Here is a 21,627-nt window from a genome sequence, read left to right on the forward strand (position 1 = left end):
ATCAGATGTTTTAAAACAAGCCTGAAGTGATGCCTCAAGATTAAGTGCCCACTAATGATAAAACCAATGACAAGAATAAAATTTGTTCAAGAGGATACCTATGTTCTATGGCTGTTTTTATTTTTTTAACTTCTACTTCCTGTGGCTTTGCTGCATGTGTATATATAGAAAGCAAGGGAAATTCCAAACAGCATGCCACACCATCATACTCAGAACAGCAGTGCTTCTCATTCTAAAAAAAAAGAGAAGTCTCAAATTCTTTTTCTATAAAACCTATGTGAATTTAGAGTGTGCTGTAGTAATATTTCTTAGCAGCATGCTCCAGTAGCAATCAGCCTGTGAGTTTCAGCTAAAGATCTAAAGCATGAGAAACACCTATGTGTTATTAGGTCAAAGCAGCAAAGCAGAGCAATACCAGGATAAGCAGCTCTCACTGCTGCTGCGTGCTTTGGTTTCTCACCTGATGCCTCACATCCCCAGCTAAGGGCAGTGCCCAGCCGAGTTTGCTTGCTGCAGCTTACTAAGCACATCCTGCATGGGGGTGTCAGGGCTCCAGGAAGGTCAGGAGAGCTTTTGAACCCACTCCTCCAGTGGATGTTCAAGGCACTGAGGTTCAACATGGCTCTATGCATGCTGGTGTACCTCTGCTCCTGCTGCCATTCAGTGCGGTCTCTCCTTTTCTTGTTATCACATCCACTTTTTCCTCCTCTTTTCACGTTTATGGGTGAGAAGCCAGTGGTGAAAGAATCTTTCACGACATGTGCTAGTTGTCTGTCATCTATGCTGCCTGCTGACCTCCTTCAGGAGCTCATAATGGTTCCACAGCACAGCGTGGACAGCACCAGACCAGTGGAGGGGTTATGACAAAACTTATTTCTAGAAGGCATTAAAAAACAAACCAACAAAAACGCAGTGTTAGAAGCACACAATTGGCTTAAACACACTTGTTCCCTGGGCCAGTTCCCAGCACCAACCTGGGGAACCAGGCCACAGCAGCAAGCAGGATGGCTCTGACTGCTCATGCTGTCACCCACCCACTCAGTGCCACACCACTGTATCCAATCTCTTCACTAAATCTATAATGACATGAAAATAATCTCCTTCCCCCTCCAAGAGGCACTTCACCTTCTTGGCTATATGCACACATCACAGGCAGCTTTCACAGGCAAAACACATGTGTTACAAGGTGAGCCCTGTGTTGGCCCCACTACATCTCTTCATGGGCGAGGGACCAGCCAAGCCTGGCTCCAGCTGTGCCCCACAGCCCTCCCCATTCAGGGCCAGCTGCAGCTCACCCCACAGCAGCCACCTGCAACAGCCACCTGGGTCTCCAGCTCAGAGAAGCAAGGTGATGCTCACAAAGCGAGGCCACAGCACACGGCAGGGCCTCCACCTCCCTTGGGACACAGACATTGCAGCACATAGGAGAGGGGAACAATTGAAGAAAGGAGCTCAGCCACCCACAGCCCTCACACCCTCATCATCACATCTGAAGGAAGATCAGGCACCCACACAGCCTTTTCCATAAGGAAAACTGATCACCATCTATCAAGAAACAGGGAAACTAGGCAGGGTGTGAGATCACGTGCACTCATCAGCATCCTACTTCTCATCACCTGAACTCACCCTAGCCAATGCAAACCTACTTTAATGGTTCTCAGCACAGTATACCCACTCCACCTTCTGTGAGGCCTGGTTGAGCCTCAACAAGTGGCAAGGACAGAGCCTTCCTAAGTGCCACCCTCTGCAACAACTGGCAGGTGACAACCGGATGCCCCCAGAGAGAGACAGGGATCTTTGTTCCTGGCTGCTCTGACACAGGGCTTCCTTTCCCCCCACCAAGAGCAGCCCTGATCTGAGCCCTATGTTGGAGAAGCAATGAACCCTACCAGCAGGAACACGTCACCTGTAGATGCACAAATTGCATCCATTTTAGGATCTGTTCTTTGAGTGCAGACTCTGCTCTGCATTGCTGGAGACATGCAGCAAGCCCCTGGGGTGACCTGGTGCCTAGAAAACAAGAGCCAGAGCAGTCCCCACCCTTAACAGCACCCAGTTGCACAAGACCACCTCTAACCCTCATGTCACAATAGGACAATCCAAGAGCGAAAAAATGACAGCAGCACTGGTGCTGGAGTCCACACAGGCAGAGCCTTACTGACAACATGGTGTCACCCCTGAAGCACGTAATTTCCATGCAAGTAAACAATGCCTGCCACACGTGTGGCGGGCACTATGGACACTTTTTCAATCTTTCCCCATGTTCACAGCTTACCTGGGGATGGCACTGGAGAAGGTCTTCTTGGGAACAGCTCTCCAGGGAAACATGTCCCCTGCTATGGGGTCCGCAAACCCTTCCCTAGGAGGCACATCCTGTACCTGGATCTGTGGATCAAACAAATGCTCACTGTGAACGGTTAGGTGAAGGATTAGGTGAACTCTTTGGGTGAAGGATGTGTCCCCCTGTGCCCAGCAAGGAGGCTGGGATGCACAGGAAGACTGCTTTGCTGCAGCACTCTGCAGAGCAGGTGCATCATAAGAAACAAGTGCACGTACAGGGCATGCATACACCAAGCTGTAAATGCTGTTAAACTTTCACTTATCAGCTGCAGGAGTGAGATTACAAATCAGAGTCCTCACTGACTACAACTACAGAATTCAATAACAAGACTCACAGTGACCTACTCCAGTGCTCTTAATTGCACTTAGAAGAACAGCCCTCCAGTTACCAGCATTCACTTGTACAGAGGGAGAGAGATGCAAGAGTCTAGTGCATGTACAGACCCTGAAAAGATTGGCTGTGGCCTCCTGAGAGAGCAAGCACAACCCAAAAGAGCAGCAGCCATCAGTGTTGTAGACAGGAAGCTGCAACACACAGCACCTGTAACTGTAAGATGAAGACTAACACTAGAAATGGAAAGCAGCCCTCCAAAGAGCAGGTGACAGGATGAAAACAAAAGCAACATGGCACCACAGAGGAAGAGAAGAGGAATTCAATGGCCTGGAATCAGACAAGGGGCATGCATGTGCACAAGTCAGGTGCCTGTGCTAAGACAAAAAGGGATTTTAGTTTTCCACCTCCTCAGTGCCATGCTTCTGTCACTGGAAGAGAGATACCAAAACTGTTTCAGGAACTAATAAGCAGCCTCTGACACCTGAAAACCACTGTGTGCAAAGCAGGAATTCATCCCTGCAGAGAATAGCTCTGTAACACCCTGCATTGCACCTGCTGCCGGCAGTGGCATAGAGTGAAGCCAGTCTGGGAAGGAGAATATGGTGAAGCTGGCTTGAAAGAGACAGCAAGATGAGGTGACACTGAGACAAGGCAGTGGGACCACAGCACGGTGCTTTAAAGGCATCTCTGTACATGAAATCATCTTTTTAGATGAACCTCTGTGGCTGACACGAGGAGCCAGTGTGGGGTGCAGGCAGGCTTTCCCCTCCCACACAAGATCCATCCTTTGATAACTAGATGTGGAATCCCCTAAACTTGCTGCACGGTGGCAGCTCCTGGGGAGGAAAAGCTTGCAGTGGAAAAAAATGATTAGTACAGCCACCCTCACCCCAAGAATGACTGGCAACTGATTTTGTGAAGCCTTCTGAGGCTTTGTTGTGTTGCACTCACATACCCCTTGCAGGTGTTGTGTCCCCTCCCACAGAATGTCAAAGGCTTCAGCTCCTAAGAATAACCATTCAGGGCAAAAATAGCATGTGCTGTGCAGTGCTTCCATGCAGGGGGCATTTCACTGGTCTCAGTGTTCTCCTGAACTCAGGATTTGTGCTCATCTAGCCCTATGTTCCTATCTCCCACTGGTGGCTTCTCCCTTCTCAGGAAGTTTTAGCTCTGTGGTTTCCAGGTGACTCTTTCAGGGAAAGTTTACTGGAGCTCAATCCTTCTTGAAACAGCAGCAAAACTGAATAACCACATCCTCTTAGCACAGCCGAGGAACTTCAAAAGTGCAGTGTTGCAAAACAGCGTGGGGACACACTCCCTTCTGCCTCTGCCATACTCTTGCATGCACTAATAGCAGTTGTTGCATACACGGTGCAGCAATGAGGTTGAGAAATACTTAAGCAGTAAAACCAATTCTCATAGGCTGAGTGCTGTTTGGTTTTTTTTCTTCCTTGCAGTCAGCTTTGGAGTGAAGCCCCACAAAGACACACTTGCATGGAGAGTATTTGCAAGTATTCCTATTTTGCTGCAATCAATATTCAGAATAAATACTAATTTCTAAAAGAGAAGTTGCTTCCCCAGTCAATGGGGTACATAATGCCCCCAGCACCTAGAGTAAAGGATCCCCATAAATAAGCTGGGTTAGTGTACCTAGAGTGATTCTTCTGCATCTTGGAGCAGCTGGTCTTCAAGCTATAAGGCTACTTAGCAAGTGTTTAATGTTTGACTGGACTTGGAAAATCAAATTCCACTTCCCTCTTGTACTGTTCAGCTTTCAACTCAAGGAAAACAGATGGCAGTGATTCACTTGAGCACTGGGCTTCGTGGCAAAACACAAAAGCATCCAGCAGTTCTCACAGAGATTGCACTAACACAAATCAGAACACGCTTTGTGCAAACGTTGCACAACTACTTTGATGCATTTTCAGTGAAACAACCCTACAGTTTGGCTGAGAGAGTTCTTGGCTGAGCATGCCAAAATCTTGAGTTTCAGGCCACCTGTGTAGCCACTTCATAGAGTGAAGCTACAGACTCAGCTGGGGCTCCTCTTCCCACAGGACTCAAGCAAGCTATGGTTTTCCTCCCCACAGCTGGCACTGAAAAATCAAGCTGTGAGATCTGGTTCTGTACCTGAGCTGTCTGTCCCAGTCAGCTTTTTAACTACCAGCAAGCAGTCATATCCACCTCCACCTTCAGGCAGTTGCAGACTCCACATGCCCAGTTTGAAGATGCTACTTCTGAAGCCTGGTGCACCACTACTGTTTAAGGCTGTGGCAATGTTCGGGGTTAGGTAATTGAATTGTTAAAATGATTTCTGTGCAGAGCAACTTTTAAATACACTGAGAACCTTTGAAAGCTAAGCCAATTGAAAATCTCAGAACAAGAACATCCCTAGCATGCTCAACACCATCCCATTCCTTGACTCCCTTGAACAGGCTGTGGTTCAGAAGCTGCTGCTCTGTATCAATGTCTCATTAACCTTTATTTCCAAGTAGGTGTTGCTCTGAAAAGCAAAAGTACAACCACTGAAGAGTTCAGAGAGCAACTCATAACACCCTTTCAGCACACCACACCAGCACAACCTGTAGTTCTACCACTGCTGCAATTACTCCAATTAACAATGCTATTACTTAAGAATGAAGAATAGTCTGATCTACACAAGAGGCTTAGGGCTGAGGCAGTTAACAAGCTCAGCTGTCAGTGCAAAGCAGCTCAGGCACCTTTTGCTGGAAAGCCAGAATCTCTGTGAAGCAAGAGCCACAGTGTGTGTTCAGAAGATGCCAACTTGTGCTAAAGTGAATTGTTACACTTAAAAAAAAAACAAAAACCAGACTTATTTCTCTCCTTCACCCGGATCTCATCCTGAGAGATTTGTTTATTTAACTGCCGCAAACAACAGCCAAGATCTACAAATAAATATACATACCTTGGACATACAGAGGAGATATCTAAAGCCTCAGCTAAAACACAAGGCAAAAACTAGTTATAATAGGCATCAGTACTTAACAATCAGAAAAATAGCTTTTTTTGGCATGGTTTCCAAGAGAAACACTACTTCAAGTGCTTGTAAGAATCATGATGCTGCCTGTTGCTTGCAGAGATGGGCAGTGAAGAGAAAAATAAATCCTCCATTTTTTTTTTTTTTTGGACACAAAATAAATTCCTCAGTACACAGACTTGATTAGAAAACCCAGCTAACAGACTGGTCCAAAAAGAGAACCTTGAAACCCTCCGAGGTCCAAGGCAGGTACCTATCTGGTAACTTAGGCCTCTAAATGATAGCAAGATAAAACCCCAATTGTACATTTTCACTATAAATCTCTGTCCTTACTGCATTTTATTTTAATCAGTTATCCTTTATTTCCTGACTTCACAGTCTGTAGTTGCTGTATATTTTGCAGCTTGTGAAGGTTTTACGGTAAACCTGGGGTACTGCAACTATTTCCATTTGTTTGTTGTGTCTGATTTCCTCACTACTCTACTAGATGATATTTCTAAAACTGTCCTTCTCTTTGTGGTTGCTCTCCCACTTTGTGAAGACTATGAATCACATCAGATCATGTGCAAACTAGTGGGCGATAACAAAAATCCCTTATGCCTGTTGTCAGCCTTTGTAGTATTCCCCACTTTTATTATTAAGAAGTTGATGTGACTCCTTTGTTCATCAAGGTGAGGAAACAGCAGCATTGACTAACACCAAGCGGTCACACTGGAAACTCTCACATGAGTTTGCAAGTGCATCATGAACATGGCCTTGCAGCCTCAAGTGCTTTTCCCTAGGCTGCACGAAGGCGACCCAGCGACGCTGACCTCTGTCTAACTCAGAAACTAGAACTGACATTGTTTTCTAAACCAGGATCTGAAGTACCCATACTTACAGTGAAGGAAGGAAAGGCGTTGCTCAGCACCAATGTTACCAAACTGCTGATCTTAATATGACAAGTATATGATTGTACTGAACTTGTGCATGTTCATTTGAATCTCATTTGGGTGCATATCACATTTAGTATTAAACTGAAAGAGGAAGACAAAGGAAGAAGCTGGACTCTAACCAAGAGAAAAATACTTGCACAATCCAAGAGTGCAATAACTCTCCCTCCTTTGCAGGTGTGAGCTGCTAACAGAGCACTTCAACCAAGTGAGAGTGATAATGGAGGAGAATGAGTTTAAACTAGGGTGTCTTTGGATAAACTGATTTTCCAAATGGCTTTGTTGCTACCATTCATCACCAAAGCATGTATGAGAAGTTGGTTAAATGCTTTGAATTCCCAAACATACATGGTCTTGTTTGGGAAGTGATGGAGGACAGGTGAAACTCTAGAAGATCAAAAAGGACAAGCATCTTTAAAATAAAATAAAATAAATAATCTTGCTTCAAATTCTGTACCCCCAGAAAAGAGCAAGCATATGAAATCAAGTACCTACATGACAGCAAGTTTATTCTTGACAAATCCATGCTGGTTGCTACACACGGTCAAACTGATAGTTTCCTCTAAGACAGCAACTCTTGGGGACAGGAAAAATAGCAGATATAAGTTCATAAGTTCATAAGGTTGGAAAGGACCTATAAGATCATCTAGTCCAACCATCCTCCTATCACTATCTCTACCCAACTACTAAATTAAGTCCTTTAGCACCTCATCTAAACGCTTCTTGAACAGCACTAGGGATGGTGCCTCAACCACCTCCCTAGGCAGGCCATTCCAGTGCCTGACCACTCTTTCAGAAAAGAAATGCTTCCTGAGGTCTAATCTAAATCTTCCCTGGCGCAACCTTGTTGACATGCCATTTTCCTTAAGACAACTAAGAAAAGTATTATCTCAAGGTGTACAAAACCAACCAGTTGAAGAATATATCATCTAGGCAACTTCAAGATTGGTCCTGGATCAAATACACAAATATTTCCACTACCACTAATGGAGACATATTAAAATTCACATGCAGATCTCAAGCTAAAAGAAGGTAGCTAGCACATAGGTGACAAATCAGAACAGCTTTGGCAAACCGGACAGCTGGTTTGAACAATGCAGGCAATTTAGCAAGGACATTGCAATGTTAGGCAATTTCAGGACTCATTAATTGCATAAACACCGGACAGGGAATCATTAACAAGCCAATTCCTTAGGGCAGCTGAGAGGCTGGAATGAGTCACAGATTGCTGTAAATAAGTCAGACATCAAACTGCAGAAAACAAACAGGAGCTTTGTCAGCTGGATATGAAGAAATCCCTCTGTGCTACATAGCATTAGCAAAGCGCAGCTCAAGAGCTGCCCTGTGCTTTGAAACCTCTACATCAAGAAAAACATGGCGAAAACAGACAAAAGAACAAAGGAGTTTCTAAGGAAAAGATTAGAAACTATGACAACAGGTCAGAAGACTGAGGAAAACCAGGTTGCACCCTTGTAGAAGGCACAGGAGCTACAGTCTCCTTCCAGCCCAGCAAATTTCATCAGCTTACCCAATTGGAAAACTCCTTGCATTCTTCCCAGGAAAAATTTCTCTTTCCTGCCATGTCTGGGGCTTAGGCTGTGGATCTATGACCCTCCTCCATGAAGGCTGTGAAGCCCCGTGGCAGCTGGCAGCTCTGATGTGCTCTGGAGGGGAGCCTGAACTGGACCAAATCCAGTTCAGGCACTCACAGGGATGGAGGAATCCCTTCCTCCATTTCACTCAACTTCAAACATAGCACTGCTTGTTGCTACCCGACCCTTCTCAGACACAGTGTGCACCATGCAGTACGCCTGTACCAAACTCAAAGGAAGCCATGCCATGCATTGCCTCCCATGCTTGCTCACAAGCACTGCCCACGAAGCATCATCCAAATCCACATACGCAACATTATTAACACAACAGCCCATGTGTGGGGATCGCACATGTGCACGTTTCAATCTGGTGCCAGGGCATGAACCTTTTCTGCTGTAGGGCACTGCTGTGGCCAGCAGGTAACTCAGAGATGCCTTTTGCTTCAGTCCTGAACTCATCAACACTGACAGGCACTGGAAGGAATGCCACTGTGTCTGTCCCTACCTTCAGACACCCCCTGGTTCACGAGCTTTCTGCTTCTCTCCTGGAAGAGCCAACAGTTTAACTGAGGTTGTTTCAATAAATGTTTTTGTTCTTCATGGTCAGCTTTCTCCAAGACAAAACTAACTTTACAAAACCTCACAAGTATCTTCAGTCCTGGCATTTTTAGTTATTTCAAATATCTAACCCTGCTTTAATTGCTTCCTTAAACACTGCAATTTGGAAATGACTTGGTTCCACATTCTGCAAAGTGCCTGCCTAGGAGTTGGGAAGCTGCACTTCCTCTAACTTACATAAAATACAGAGGAACATTTTGTATCACCATGCACTACTCAGGATCTCCAGCAAACTAACTTCCTTATTTGCCTGAATTGAATAAAAGACAGAGAAGGTTGCTCTTCCAGCCTCCCCAGGCCTCCAGCTGAGCAGATCTAAGTCATTCCTGTGATACATATTTCAAGTAGCTGAATCCCTTCTGACAGCTCTTCTACTTCGCAGCTGCCTCTTTCCTTCTCCACCCACCTAGGCTGAGCCTTTCATTTCTTTTCTCCTGGCCCTTGCACAAGCCACCACCACCTTTGGGCTGACAGATATACGGACAGCTACTGTACATGCAGAGTCAGATTCAGCTATAGCACCCTATCAGTTTTCACCTTTTTTTTCTTGACACTCTGGCAGCAGAGTCATCTTAACTCTAATTTGGATTGGGATTTAATCAGCACTGGTGACTAACACAAAACAATAGGAGAGAAGAAAAAAAAAGTACACTCCCTGTGAGTTCTCTTTTCTAGACTGAACAAGTTCAGCTCTCTCAGCCTGCCTCCACAGGAAAGGTGCTCCAGCACACTGATCATCTTTTTAGCCTTCCTCCAAACCTGCTCAAACAGCTCCATATCCTTCTTGTGCTGAAGGCCCCAGACCTGGATGAAGTACTCCAGATGGGGTCTCATGAGAGCAGAGTAGAGGGGGACAATCCCCTCTCCCTCACTGCTGGCCACCCTTCTTTTGATGCAGCCCAGGACACTGTTTGGCCTTCCAAGCTACAAGAGCATACTGCTTCTCATCAACCAACATCCCACATCCTTCTCTTTCAGGGCTGCTCTCAACCTAACCTCTCCCCAGCATGTGCTTGGTATTGCTTTACCCAGGTGTAGCACCTTGCACTTGCTATTGCTAAACCTCATGAGGTTCACACGGACCCACTTCTCAAACCAGTTAACATCCCTCTGGAATGCATGCCACCCCTGCAGTGTGTCAGCTGCACAGCTTGGTGTTGCCAAACTTGCCGAGACTGCATTCAATCTCAATTTCCATGTTGCCAGCAAGCATTTTAAATAGTGCCCGTCCAGGTACTGACTCCTGAGCAAATGCCACTGATCTCCCCTTGGGCCACAACTCTCAGTGTGACCACTGAGAGGTCCACTCCGTATCCATTGAGTGGTCCATCCATCAAATCAATGTCTCCCCAATTTAAAGACAACACTGTCATGTGGGACAGCATCAAACACTTTGCAAGTGGATGACATCCATTGCTCTTTCCTTATCCAGTGCTGCAATCCTGCCATAGAAGGCCACCAAATTTGTCAGGTACAATTTGCCATTAGTGAAGCCATGCTGACTGTCACCAGACACCTTTGTTTTCCTTAGCACAGAGTTCAGGAGGAATGACAAAAAAAAGTCATCCAAGAAAATAATGAGTAAAAGCAGGTGAAACAGAAGAAAATGCAACATATATTTGCTTCAGCCCCAGTACACGACTCCACAGACACACCAGAGTGGATGGAAGGTGACAGAGTTCTTCAAAAGTCCAAGCCAAGTGCTGCACACTGAGGCCTCTTTTTGTTTCTTTTTTAATGTGCTGTTTCAAAACAAGGCTACGTACAGATAGGTTACCTTTTACTAGACTTATTTCTAAAAGAGAGAAAAATGAACAGCTTCAGAAGTAAGACCAGCATTCTTTAGAACTCATCAAGATTCTACAAAAATTCATGAAAAGCTTCAGCCACAGCACTGGTCATCTCCTCACACTACTAGTTCCAAAGCTCTGCTGAACACCTGCATCTCTTGGTGGACACTGTGACCTTCATGTGGTAGTTTTTTTCTAGTTTTTGTAGGATCAAGAATGCATTAGCACGTAACACCAACATACCAAGTTTTACAGTCTTCACTTTCCTATAAAAGAGAGAGCAGTGCAAGTCGGTGACAGAATTCCTCAACTGCTGCAAAAGTCAGGGCAGTTTGCATCCCTTAAGCCTGCATTTGGGAAGGCTTCTGAAATCAGATTCCTCACGCAGCACAGATCAGACTGCCAACATCAGCTTCCTGTTTTCTTTTAAAGCCCTCTTCTTCTTAAAATCAAACTTTTCTTAAAAAAAAAAAAAAAAAAAAGCAATTTGACTTTTGTAATCAGGCAAATTATCAGAACCTCGAAGCATGACTCAAGTCTCCTCCCTTGAAAGCAGAAAAGGAACATGAACATTTTTAGGGAAGATTTTCCTCTCCATTGCTCAGAAACTGGGAAGGGATGGAGGAAAAAGCTGAAAATGAACATGGACTGGACCTGAGGGGAATGGATACTGTAACTTGTAACAATAACAATATAAAGACATCTCCCTCACTAGTAAATCACCTGCAGAAAAACCACAGATCCACATCTTAACTGTTATCTACCGGGATTTCCTTCCCCTGTAAATCTAAACTAGTACTCAGAGGAAGAATATCTATCGTGAGCCATTCCAGGAAATGCTACATCCTTCACCATTTCAAGATCTGAGTTCTAAGCTCCCTGAAGATATCAAGGCAGGGATCAGATGCCACTACAAGACAAAGAGGATTGGGGAATTATCAGGAAAGCCAAAGAGACTGTGGTGAGTTATAAAACCATTTCTTGTTGCAAACTGAACAGCTTGGGTCAACTCCTAATAAATGAGATACAGACAGCACATAAAATATACAAAAAGGAAACTGGATAGAAACGGGTACAGAAAGGTTGCCAAACAAAGACTTAATAAGCTCAACCTTTTTAGGTAGGAAGAGAGATGACTGATGCCTTAAGTTATAAAATCATTAGAGAACAAGAAGGTGAACAGAGGATTATTAGTCACTGGTTTTCACCAGTGGGCATCCACTGGAAAAAAATACCACAGAATTACTGCATGAAAGAAAACCTAGATTTAGGAATTCACTGTAGCAGGATGTTTGGATTATCAAAAGGATGAGTAGCATGAAAAATGAACTGAAGGAAGAAAGGTCTTCTAGATTTCAAACACAAGAAAAGATGCATCATCTATCTGAGGAAGTCCCTCAACTGTTAGCTGAAGAAAGCCAGCAGGGAATCCTCAGGGAAGTTACATTAACAACAGGGCAAACAGTCCTCACCATGTTACTCATTACTGGCCTCTGCCAGAGGCTGAGCCCTAGGCCCTTTACCAAGGATTGCCCTTTTGACAATCATACATTAACATGCACGGAAAGGGAGCAATGCTCTGTACTGCTTCTTGTTTCTGGGAGATTCTTTACTGCAAAGTCAAGGACTTGGTTGGGGATTTGTATAATTAATTTTAATTCTGCTCATTCTAACAAGATCAGAATATCTGGAAAACTGATAGAACAAAAGTCAAATTAGTAGATCATGCAAATCACTCTTATGAATTATCTGCTGGTGCACATATAGCAACAGCCACCTGAAGGACAAGTGAAAACTGTCAAGAGTTTGATATTACAGAATACCTTTTTGGATCCACATATCCCTACTCAATTTTTCCCATAAAATGCACCAAAAAGGGCCAATCTAGGCAGCAATTCCACCGAAAGGATAGATATTCCTATAGTACAAAGCAAGCTGAAACAGTTGGCTTCTTGCATTTTATCTACGCTGCTTTCTTCTCTTAAAATCCTCCCAAGATGTATAAAGCATCTGAAAGATCAATAATTAGGTTTTCTTTATTTGTAAGCCACCTTCAGTTCGTCTGTTCAGGAGAAGAAAACGTGCTTGTTCAGTAGAATAGAATACCACCCAGCACAAATATAGTAGCCTAAAACTCAAGTATTCTAATCAATTCTTTTAAGAGGGACCTTTTTGAGCAAGACATTGTAATTGACTTACAACAAATGCACCAGTGAGCACAACACTTGGTGAAAGTACTTAGAAATGCCCTTTGCAAGAGGCAGACTTCAGTACAATCTGACAATGCATCTTGATAGGTCTAACAAGACAGAAGAGCAATTCAAGGTATCTGGGTGCCACACATCACTTTCCACCCACCTGGAAGATAACGTTAGTCCCTCTGAATAGACCAGAGCAACTCAGATTTGAATTTTTAGCACCTTCCCCACATCCTCCACCCCCAGGATTTTTTCTCTGAATGCCCACTGCATGACCTGGAGGAAGATGCATGCTTTGTGGTTTCCTATTGCCATAGCAAAATGAAATTCCCTTTGGTTAACCACCTGCCAGCTCCAGACCATGCCATTTGTTTCAAAACCCATACAGACAGTATAACTGTCTTAGGACTTAGTCCAAAATTCCACTGTTGAAGATTTGTTTCTTACAAAAATTCAGTGATGCTGTACCTACTTGTGCCAGCAAAAGTCATTTTCTGGAGCTATCTGACCTTGCCCCCCCACTTTATCAGAGTACTTTTGAACATGACCATGCAGGAGAACTGAACATTCACTTCCTCCTCAAGCTTGCTGAAATTCCCTGATTTCATCACAAGCAGCACGCTGCAGAGCCTAAGGACAGTGCACAGGAAGCTGAGAAGCATGCTTTTTAACAAGAGCCAAAGGATAACAGCTGCATGGGAAAGCCTGATACATACTTCACCATAACTTATTCAAACAAGTTTTGCAAATAACCATGACCCAGGGGGCACATGCACAGAAGAACATACTCATTTATCATGAAACTTGGGCTGACAGAAGCAATTACTGCTGGCAGCTATGAACTTCTCCTAGAACATCACGTTTTTAAACATCACAGATCTTGATGCAACAGAGAAAACACACCGTGTCCATCTTATCTGATATTTGACCAGGGGGTTGCAAACCATTCCAGGAATGAAACAGAAGCGTTGAGTCCTGTCAGCCACTGTGATACCATAATGCTCAAGTGTTACTTAAAGGGGGACACATTTCATGTTTATAATGAATAGTTTAGCGAGTCCTCCAAGAAGTTACAATAAGAATCACCTCAGGTGACTTGTCTCAGTACTGACCCTGAGAAACCACCAATAACATCAGGAACCGAAATCATGAAATTATGGGTGAAGAAATATACTTTTCCTCCTCCTCAGCCTCATTTCAATAGCTTTGAGCACACTGGCCTAACGCACCAGAAGAGTAGGAGTGAATCTTGAGGTGTTCACCCTTAAAGCAAACTACCAGCCGCATTCATCTCTTACAGAAATGCTGTTTCCATTACTGCACTGCTACCTACCAGTACAGTTCTGCTTGCCTCTATGCAGAAAGCAACCAGAATCAAAAACACAGCCCCATTACTGGGAACTGCAAACATGCAGAGCTATTTGCATCTTCTTGTTCCTGTAAGATGAAGTCCATCTTTGGACTCCAAAGAGCATCCAGAAATGCATCAGACTGCGTAACATCACTGGGCACTTTCACTCATTCGTTCAAAGAATGAACCAAGCCATTCTCTCCCCCTGGACTCCTCTGACCGTACAGGAACAGGAAAGGATTTCTCACATTTCCTTGGCAGAAACATGGAAACGTAATACAAATTCACTCCTGAGATGTGAGTGCTAATGCCCAAAATAAAAAGCAGTGGCTGCACACTAAAAGCTCTTACAAAACCATCAGCATTAAAGTAACCCTTAAGGGCTGGCGTCACCGCATAACCAAGAGGACTCAGAAGCAATGTGGAAATTCCATCCTTAAGTCATCAACTGTGACATCCTCTGGCAGTTTTCATCACTAGTACATCACGTCAAAAAAAATCTTTCATCTTGCAGTGTGGCCTCTTTTACGGCTTGTTTCTTGAACGTTACGTGTGCAGTTTTTTCTAGCATAATGTGCAGCCAGAGGGCTAAGACTTTTTTTTTTTTCAAGTAGATTTTCAAATTCTTTTGGGTTTTCCCCCTTGCCTCCCCATCCAGCTACTGCAGTCTGTACCTGTGGTCAGAGCTGCCGTGTGCCAGACGTTATCTCTCACTCATGACCAGGGCTCTGCCTTATCTCACAACCATGTGGGGCACACTGTCCATCTTGAACAGATTCCTTGTGCCACTTGTCCCCCAGCCTCCAGGTTATGCCAGGTGCTTGCAAACAACAGTGGCTTATTTTGTTGTTTTTAGAAGGCAAGCTCTGAACCATAACCAGGCTCCTGATCATGTTTCTGAGCCCTAGAGAAACACAGCAGTGTAAAGGCTTTGCAGAGGCAGGACAGTGTTGAAGCAGTGCACAGACAAAATAGAAGTGACCACACCTGACAATTCACACTCTATCAAAACACCTTTCTGCCATAATAGTCTCTTCTCTCTCCCGCTCCAGCCTGCTTGCAATACTTTCAAACAATTTCCCTCTTGACTCTGGCACAAGGATCTGCCCGAAACAGAAACGTATGTTGCAGCAAACATCAACCCTGCAAAAACTCAAGGGGAAGGATGAGATGGAAAAGAATGGAATGACAATCTCCTTACACACAGTACCACCTACACTTCTTCACTCTGTCATGATACCTGCAAAGCATTAAATCCAAGTGATATTTGTCCCTTTCCTTGCCTGCAGAAAAAAGTTTGAGACTACAGGGCCTTTAGAAGATGTTGACTGTGATATGTGTGGAGATCCCACTGTAGGTATTGCATGTGGGTGAGCCTCCACCTGCAGGCATGGGGACACAACTGTAAACAGGTGGCTGCAATCCCTGTGTATTGACAACAGTCATCTTCAAACCTGCTCCATATCCACACAAATTCTGACAGACAGCCACTGCTGAGACCTCCTGGAGTGGGGGAAACAGGGCTTCCTTAGCCTTCAACTCAGCCTTCCCTCCCATCTTTCTGATTTCTTATAACAAAAAAAAAAAAAAAAGCTGTGCTTCAAGGAATTCCTGAACCAACACAAGTAAGACATTAAAAAAAGAGGAAAAAATCGAATGCAAATGTAATTTATTCAGCACGCTACATAAAATGTAGCATACCAATCCCACCTAAAGGGATTATAAGAAAGCCATTGCTTACAATGAGAAATAAACATTCACTTTTAACAGGTAGTATTAATAGGTTATTTTGTCTACCAACACCAGAAGCAGAATTTGGCCCTTTGCTGACTTATTATAAACCTTGAGCTGAATTATTCCCGACAATGAATTGTGAAAGAGTAGGGCTGGAAAACTCAGATAAACCTGAGGAGTCTGAGCCAACCAAATTAAACAAAAGGAACTACGCAGGAAGAGACACTTCCAACAGCAAGATGCAGTGACATGCAAACCCACAGATTCTCATTTTAATCTGCAAGATATTCTTCTTAATCAAAATAAAAATCTGTGACTGTTCCATGAGGATGTTGTAAATAGTATGCAAAAATTCTTGGATGCTCATCAGCTTCTGGACAAGACAGTGACCAGCCTTTTCAATATAAATTCCAGTTTCAATTCTGACTTTGTGCTAATTTACATTACTTCTCTTGTTCAAAAGATTCTTTGAACCACTAAACTGAACTAACAAATTATTACCCTCTTCTAACAACCTGAAAAGTGAATACAACACAACTAGTGGGTTTTTTTTTTAATGCTTACACAAGTTTCCTATATAGGTAAAGACAGAATTTTGTTTTTCTTGATCCCATGGACAGTCACCAATTAACAGTGATGACTCATGTCCTTTGTTAAAAAAGTATTACTTAAAATTAGCAAGTTGAATCAGATAAAAAACTTTCACCGACCATTACTGACACAGATACTTCCAGTGACATCTGTTTGTGCTAAGTATATTGTTAGTCAATGTGACTGCAGTATCTACAATCAGAGATAGCATGTTAAAAACGTCTAATAGACAGCATTATCTTTTAGCAGAAAAAAAGCCACCCAAGAGAAAGGTGAACAGCATATAACCACAGATAATCTGCAAATTCCCCAAACTGGGCACCAACAGAACAATGCTAATAGTACAAATGAATCAAACACTGATTTTGTACTGATGCTGAAATGAGTTCACGTTTTAGTAAACTCTGCAGTCTAGAAAGAAAAGGACCATGACAGGCAGCAAATCACTTGAAAAACGTCTACTTCATTCTCAGTTCTAGCTCAATCTAGTCAAAATTCAGTATGACCCTAGTGTACAACCTCTTCAGCACACGCACAGTTTGGATGAGATCTCCTGCTAATTGAGCTAATTGTTATGTAGGTAGAAGTCAAATCCCCCAGCCCTACCCCCACGCAGAAGAAAAACCCTAAAAGGAGTTGATATGAGACTAAGCAGACTGGCTCTTTGAGGCAGACACAGTGGAACATTTTGGGATTTCCTATTCAGTGTGTGCATTCCCATTGCAAAGCAGTGAAATTCTCAGGGCTGTGAAACTGTGCCACTTATGTGATCTTTCAGACAGTTTTGGGGAGGGGGATAATTCCGTTTGACTATTCTGTTGCTGCTGTGGTTTGGTAAAAGATGGTTTCCTCTGCAAGGCTGGGTCTTCAACACAAGTTTCGTAAGAAAAAAAATGAAAAAGGTCTGACAAGCAAGCTAGACACAAGCTTAGACTCTCCAGGAAACCACAAACTAACCTTTCTGAAGATGGTAGAACGTGCTGTTTCTACACACCTCTGTCATCTTTAAAGTAGACGAGTGGTGGAGGAAGGGCTAAGAGAGGAGAGCTGAGCACAAAAGCAGATATGAATGAACACAAGAATGAAGGAAGCAACAAGTGGGAAATGCCAAGTCTGCTGAAGTCAACAGGAATTTCATCAGCAGCTTCATGGAGCTGGGGCTGCAGCCAAAGATGCAAGTACTTCTAGACAGGAACAAAGTCAGACGTCCAATGTCAGCTTGGGAACATTGCATGGAAATGCCCCAGGACAGCTGAGCAACCTACACATGAACAGTGGGCTGGAATTACCAAGCTGGCCAGAACTACTGCAAGATTAAGCCACTACAACCAGACTGTGGTTGAGGTATGGTGATATTTTAAACAACTCTTCTCCACAGCAGGGAAGACAAAAGTGTGGAAATTGTTGGTGGGATTCATTTTGAGCATCACTAGCCTTCACCACAAGGGTTTGAAAACCTCATGGCCAAAAGCAGAGGTTAGCCTCAACACAGCCTGTGTCAACGTGCTCTACATTTGCTCCAGTTTGAAAAGCTGTAATTGAGAAACGTGTAGCTTGTGGAACATAAGTATGAGGCAGTATGGTTCATCTGCTTCATTTGCTTTTGACACTTAAAACTGGGCAACATTTCAAAAAGAGATCAGCTAGGGAAGAGAAAGCATTTGCATCAGATTAATGGCTCTCAAATGACAGTGAACTCATCTTACCCTCTGCCTTGTCTCATGGCTCACATTCATTCTTTATCAGTGAGGAAACACAGAAAGCTGCATTCATTAGGCTGAATTCCACTTTGTATTACACACTTGCACTGCTGGACACGACACAAACTTCCAATTATGACTGCTCTATGAAGAGCCAGAGCAGAATCAAACACTAAAAATGAAGAAATATCAGTTGGTTAAAAGACCCTTCATCTGACAAAGCCAAAATACCACTTTGCAGTAATTATGAGAATGCTTCCCCCTTGCTATCATTTTTCAAGATTGGGCAAAAAGGCCCTGCAGTTTTCTACAGCAGATGACAATCTAACTTGTAGAAAACAAAATAGAATATTTAAGCATAATAAACACATTCCTTAAATATATTTTGAACAATATAGTCTTTCAACCTAGTGACAGATCCTGTTCAAAGGTAGTTCCAAATATATTCATATTTTGCATTCAAATCACATAACGTAGTAAAGCCATGGGGGGAGAAGGAAAACTTTTCTTAGGAATAGTAATCAGCTTACACTTCCTAACACGTGCTGCTAGCTTGATTCATGAGCTACAGAGTTGTTCAGTCCAAGTCTAAATGAGGCTTAAACATGAAGAGGAGCCAATGGACATGGTAAGATGCCACACTCAGTGACTTACTCTAATTTTCAGCAAGTTATTTCACTTTGCAGTTTATCTCCACTTGACCTTATGGATGTCATACATCTCCTCAGCATGAACATTTATACAAGAAGCACTAAGCAAGCTTAAAAATCGTAACAGAGCACTGTTTTTTGGTTTTTTTTTATACTTGTTTAAGTAGCATAAACTGTAGTGAAAGGTTATTAGGGTTACAAGAATAAGCACACTCGGAACTAAGAAGTCACTCTCTTCAGCAAAGCATCAAATCAGTTTCTCTGCACACATGCTATGGCTGCATATTTATATCATCACCAGGATACCCTTGCCTCACTCAAAGCATAGTGTGCACTTAGCTGGGGACAAAATTGCTATGGGAAAAGACATTGCTACACCAGGCACTGTCTAACTGCAGTCATGAGGTATGCGGCAGGGAAATAAGAAATGACAATAAAAATCATTCATTTGCTGGTATTTTGATCTCCTCCATCCTGCTGCCTCTGGTAGAGTGCTGTGCTGCCTTCAGCTGAGGACAAGCTGAACCAAGGCTGAAGCCCAGGTACAGTGTGCTTGCAGAAGATAGTCTGGTTGGCTGCAAGCTGTCTCTACTCCTCCAGCCTCCAACTCTGGCTCAGACCTACCTTCCCTTAAACTGAAATGCCCTTCAGCAGCTGTGTCTCTCCTACTCTGCTCCCCACAGGTGAATCTGAGTCACAAATCAGGAGGAAGCAGCAATGTTCTGAGATGCAGGGCTATTCCTCCTTGGTTTCCTGCAGAAACAGATGCCAGGAGCAGAGAGGAACACAGCTGATGGACAACTGATTGGAGCCAGAGCTGACAGCTTCTTGAAGTTACTTTCGACCAAATATCTTCTTGTGGCAACACAATCGATACTAATGTACATGAAGACTAATTATGTTTTAATGAGCCTAGAAGCAGAAAGTAGACAGAGGCTTGGTAAAACAGGAGAAAGTATTCATCAAAGGAGAAAAGCAAATGACAATCTTTTGGTGTGTTAAGTGGTAGCGCCCATGGCGCAAGCAAACACAGACAGAGTAGTTACCACACTCAGAAAATGAAGTTGCCCCAAAAAACCTACTCTTCTGATATTTAATGGCAGATAAACAACAAGCTAAAAAAGTTACAGTAAGACATTCTGATACTGCCAAAGCATGCAAAAAGGTCTATCTCCTTCTTGAAAGTAATTCTATTAATACAATGTTTCTACCTTCATATTCTATCTACCTACAATAATATGACACAGCAAGACACTCCATCCCAAGGGTTTACAGATTCCATCAGTCTCTGCTCTATTTTATTACAGTGTTTTTACCAGAACCATTGCAAGGCACGTTCTTCTGGCTATATGCAGGGGCAGGGAAGGAGAACACAAACCCAAGCAATTCAATCATAGCTCACTGACAACAGCCACTCCATAGCATAGACATAGGTGTGACAGCAGACAAGTGTGTTGTGCCATAAGAAGCACATACAAAAGAACATGGACCCTCCTCTGGAGCTTTTATAAGAGAATTCCACCTGACAGTGGGCAGAAGTTTGAGGGGTGGAAGAGGAAGGGATAAATCACAATGGTCAGCTGGTTTCTCTTTTGAAAGACTCTCTCAGACCACACACAGCAGACGCCCCTCAAAGAGAAAGGACAAGGAGAAGCTACTGAGATACTACAGCAGATGAGCACATAGTAACTTCCACAGCTATGGAGAAGTGCTCAGGGGAAGTGCATACTGAGCTCCTAATAATTGTTCTAGGATAGTTCCTCTTCACCTAGTCAGGGCACAGTTTAGGAGCCATGACAACCTTAATGGAATTCACCTGAAGAACCATGGAGTTCTTATAATTATCAGTAGTTGATGCATATATCTGAGTAGAGATGAGGATGTGGGAGCCAGGAACTGCAGTCTTCCAGCTTCTGAGAAGAGGAGGAGGAAGTAACAGGTCAGACACTATCTGATTCTGCTCCTTTACAATGGAGAGAGGAAGAAAAATTTCTCTAGTTCTCCATCACTGGGGACTAATTCTCAAGTCCATTACATGACAGACACAACCAGAAAAGCACTGAAGACAAATTAAATCTGACAGAAGTCTGAATAGAAGTTATCACAGAAACACAACACATGCATATACTTATGCAAGACTATTAACTAGGTGAAAGACCATGTTTTTCATCTGGGATATGGCATATTTGCAAACTACGTTTAAAGACTGACAGAATCATAAGAGGCAGATCAACTTAAATCTACAGAAACACAAAACTACTCTATACCATAAAAGCTGCTTACAATATGAAAGAGAGAGATTAGAAAAGTCTACAGAGTGCCCCTACATAGGGGTTAGGGAAGTGAAAGTTTTGTTGGACTTAAAAGACAGGCAGGGTGCAGAAGGCATTTAAAAGGCATCTCAGCAGCAAGGGCAATGTTGGTGCAATCACAAAGAGCAGAAAAAAGACCAAAACCATAAGATATTTACCTTGCTGGGAAGGTGTTCTCAGAGTTCACTGAATGTTGAGTCTGCACAAACAACACATGACCCAGAGCTAAAAAAGAATGGACTAGGGACTACTTCAGCAAACCAGACATGACAACCTGAAAGAGTCTCTTCCAATCTCAGTTATTTTAGTTATAAATTTCCCAGGTGGCATCATAAATTCTTTGTCAATCTAATGAAAAACTAAGGTACTAATGTAATCACAGTCTATCATCTTAAATACAGCCGTGACAAAACTGAAAAGCTGCTACACATAAGGACAGAAGACCTAACATACCAATGCGTATTAGAAATAGTTATTTTAAGTTCAT

This window comes from Cyrtonyx montezumae, unplaced genomic scaffold (genome assembly GCF_038088225.1).
Source record: "Cyrtonyx montezumae isolate F1298 unplaced genomic scaffold, pur_monq_1.0 scaffold_2, whole genome shotgun sequence".
In the NCBI taxonomy this organism is placed as follows: Eukaryota; Metazoa; Chordata; class Aves; order Galliformes; family Odontophoridae; genus Cyrtonyx; species Cyrtonyx montezumae.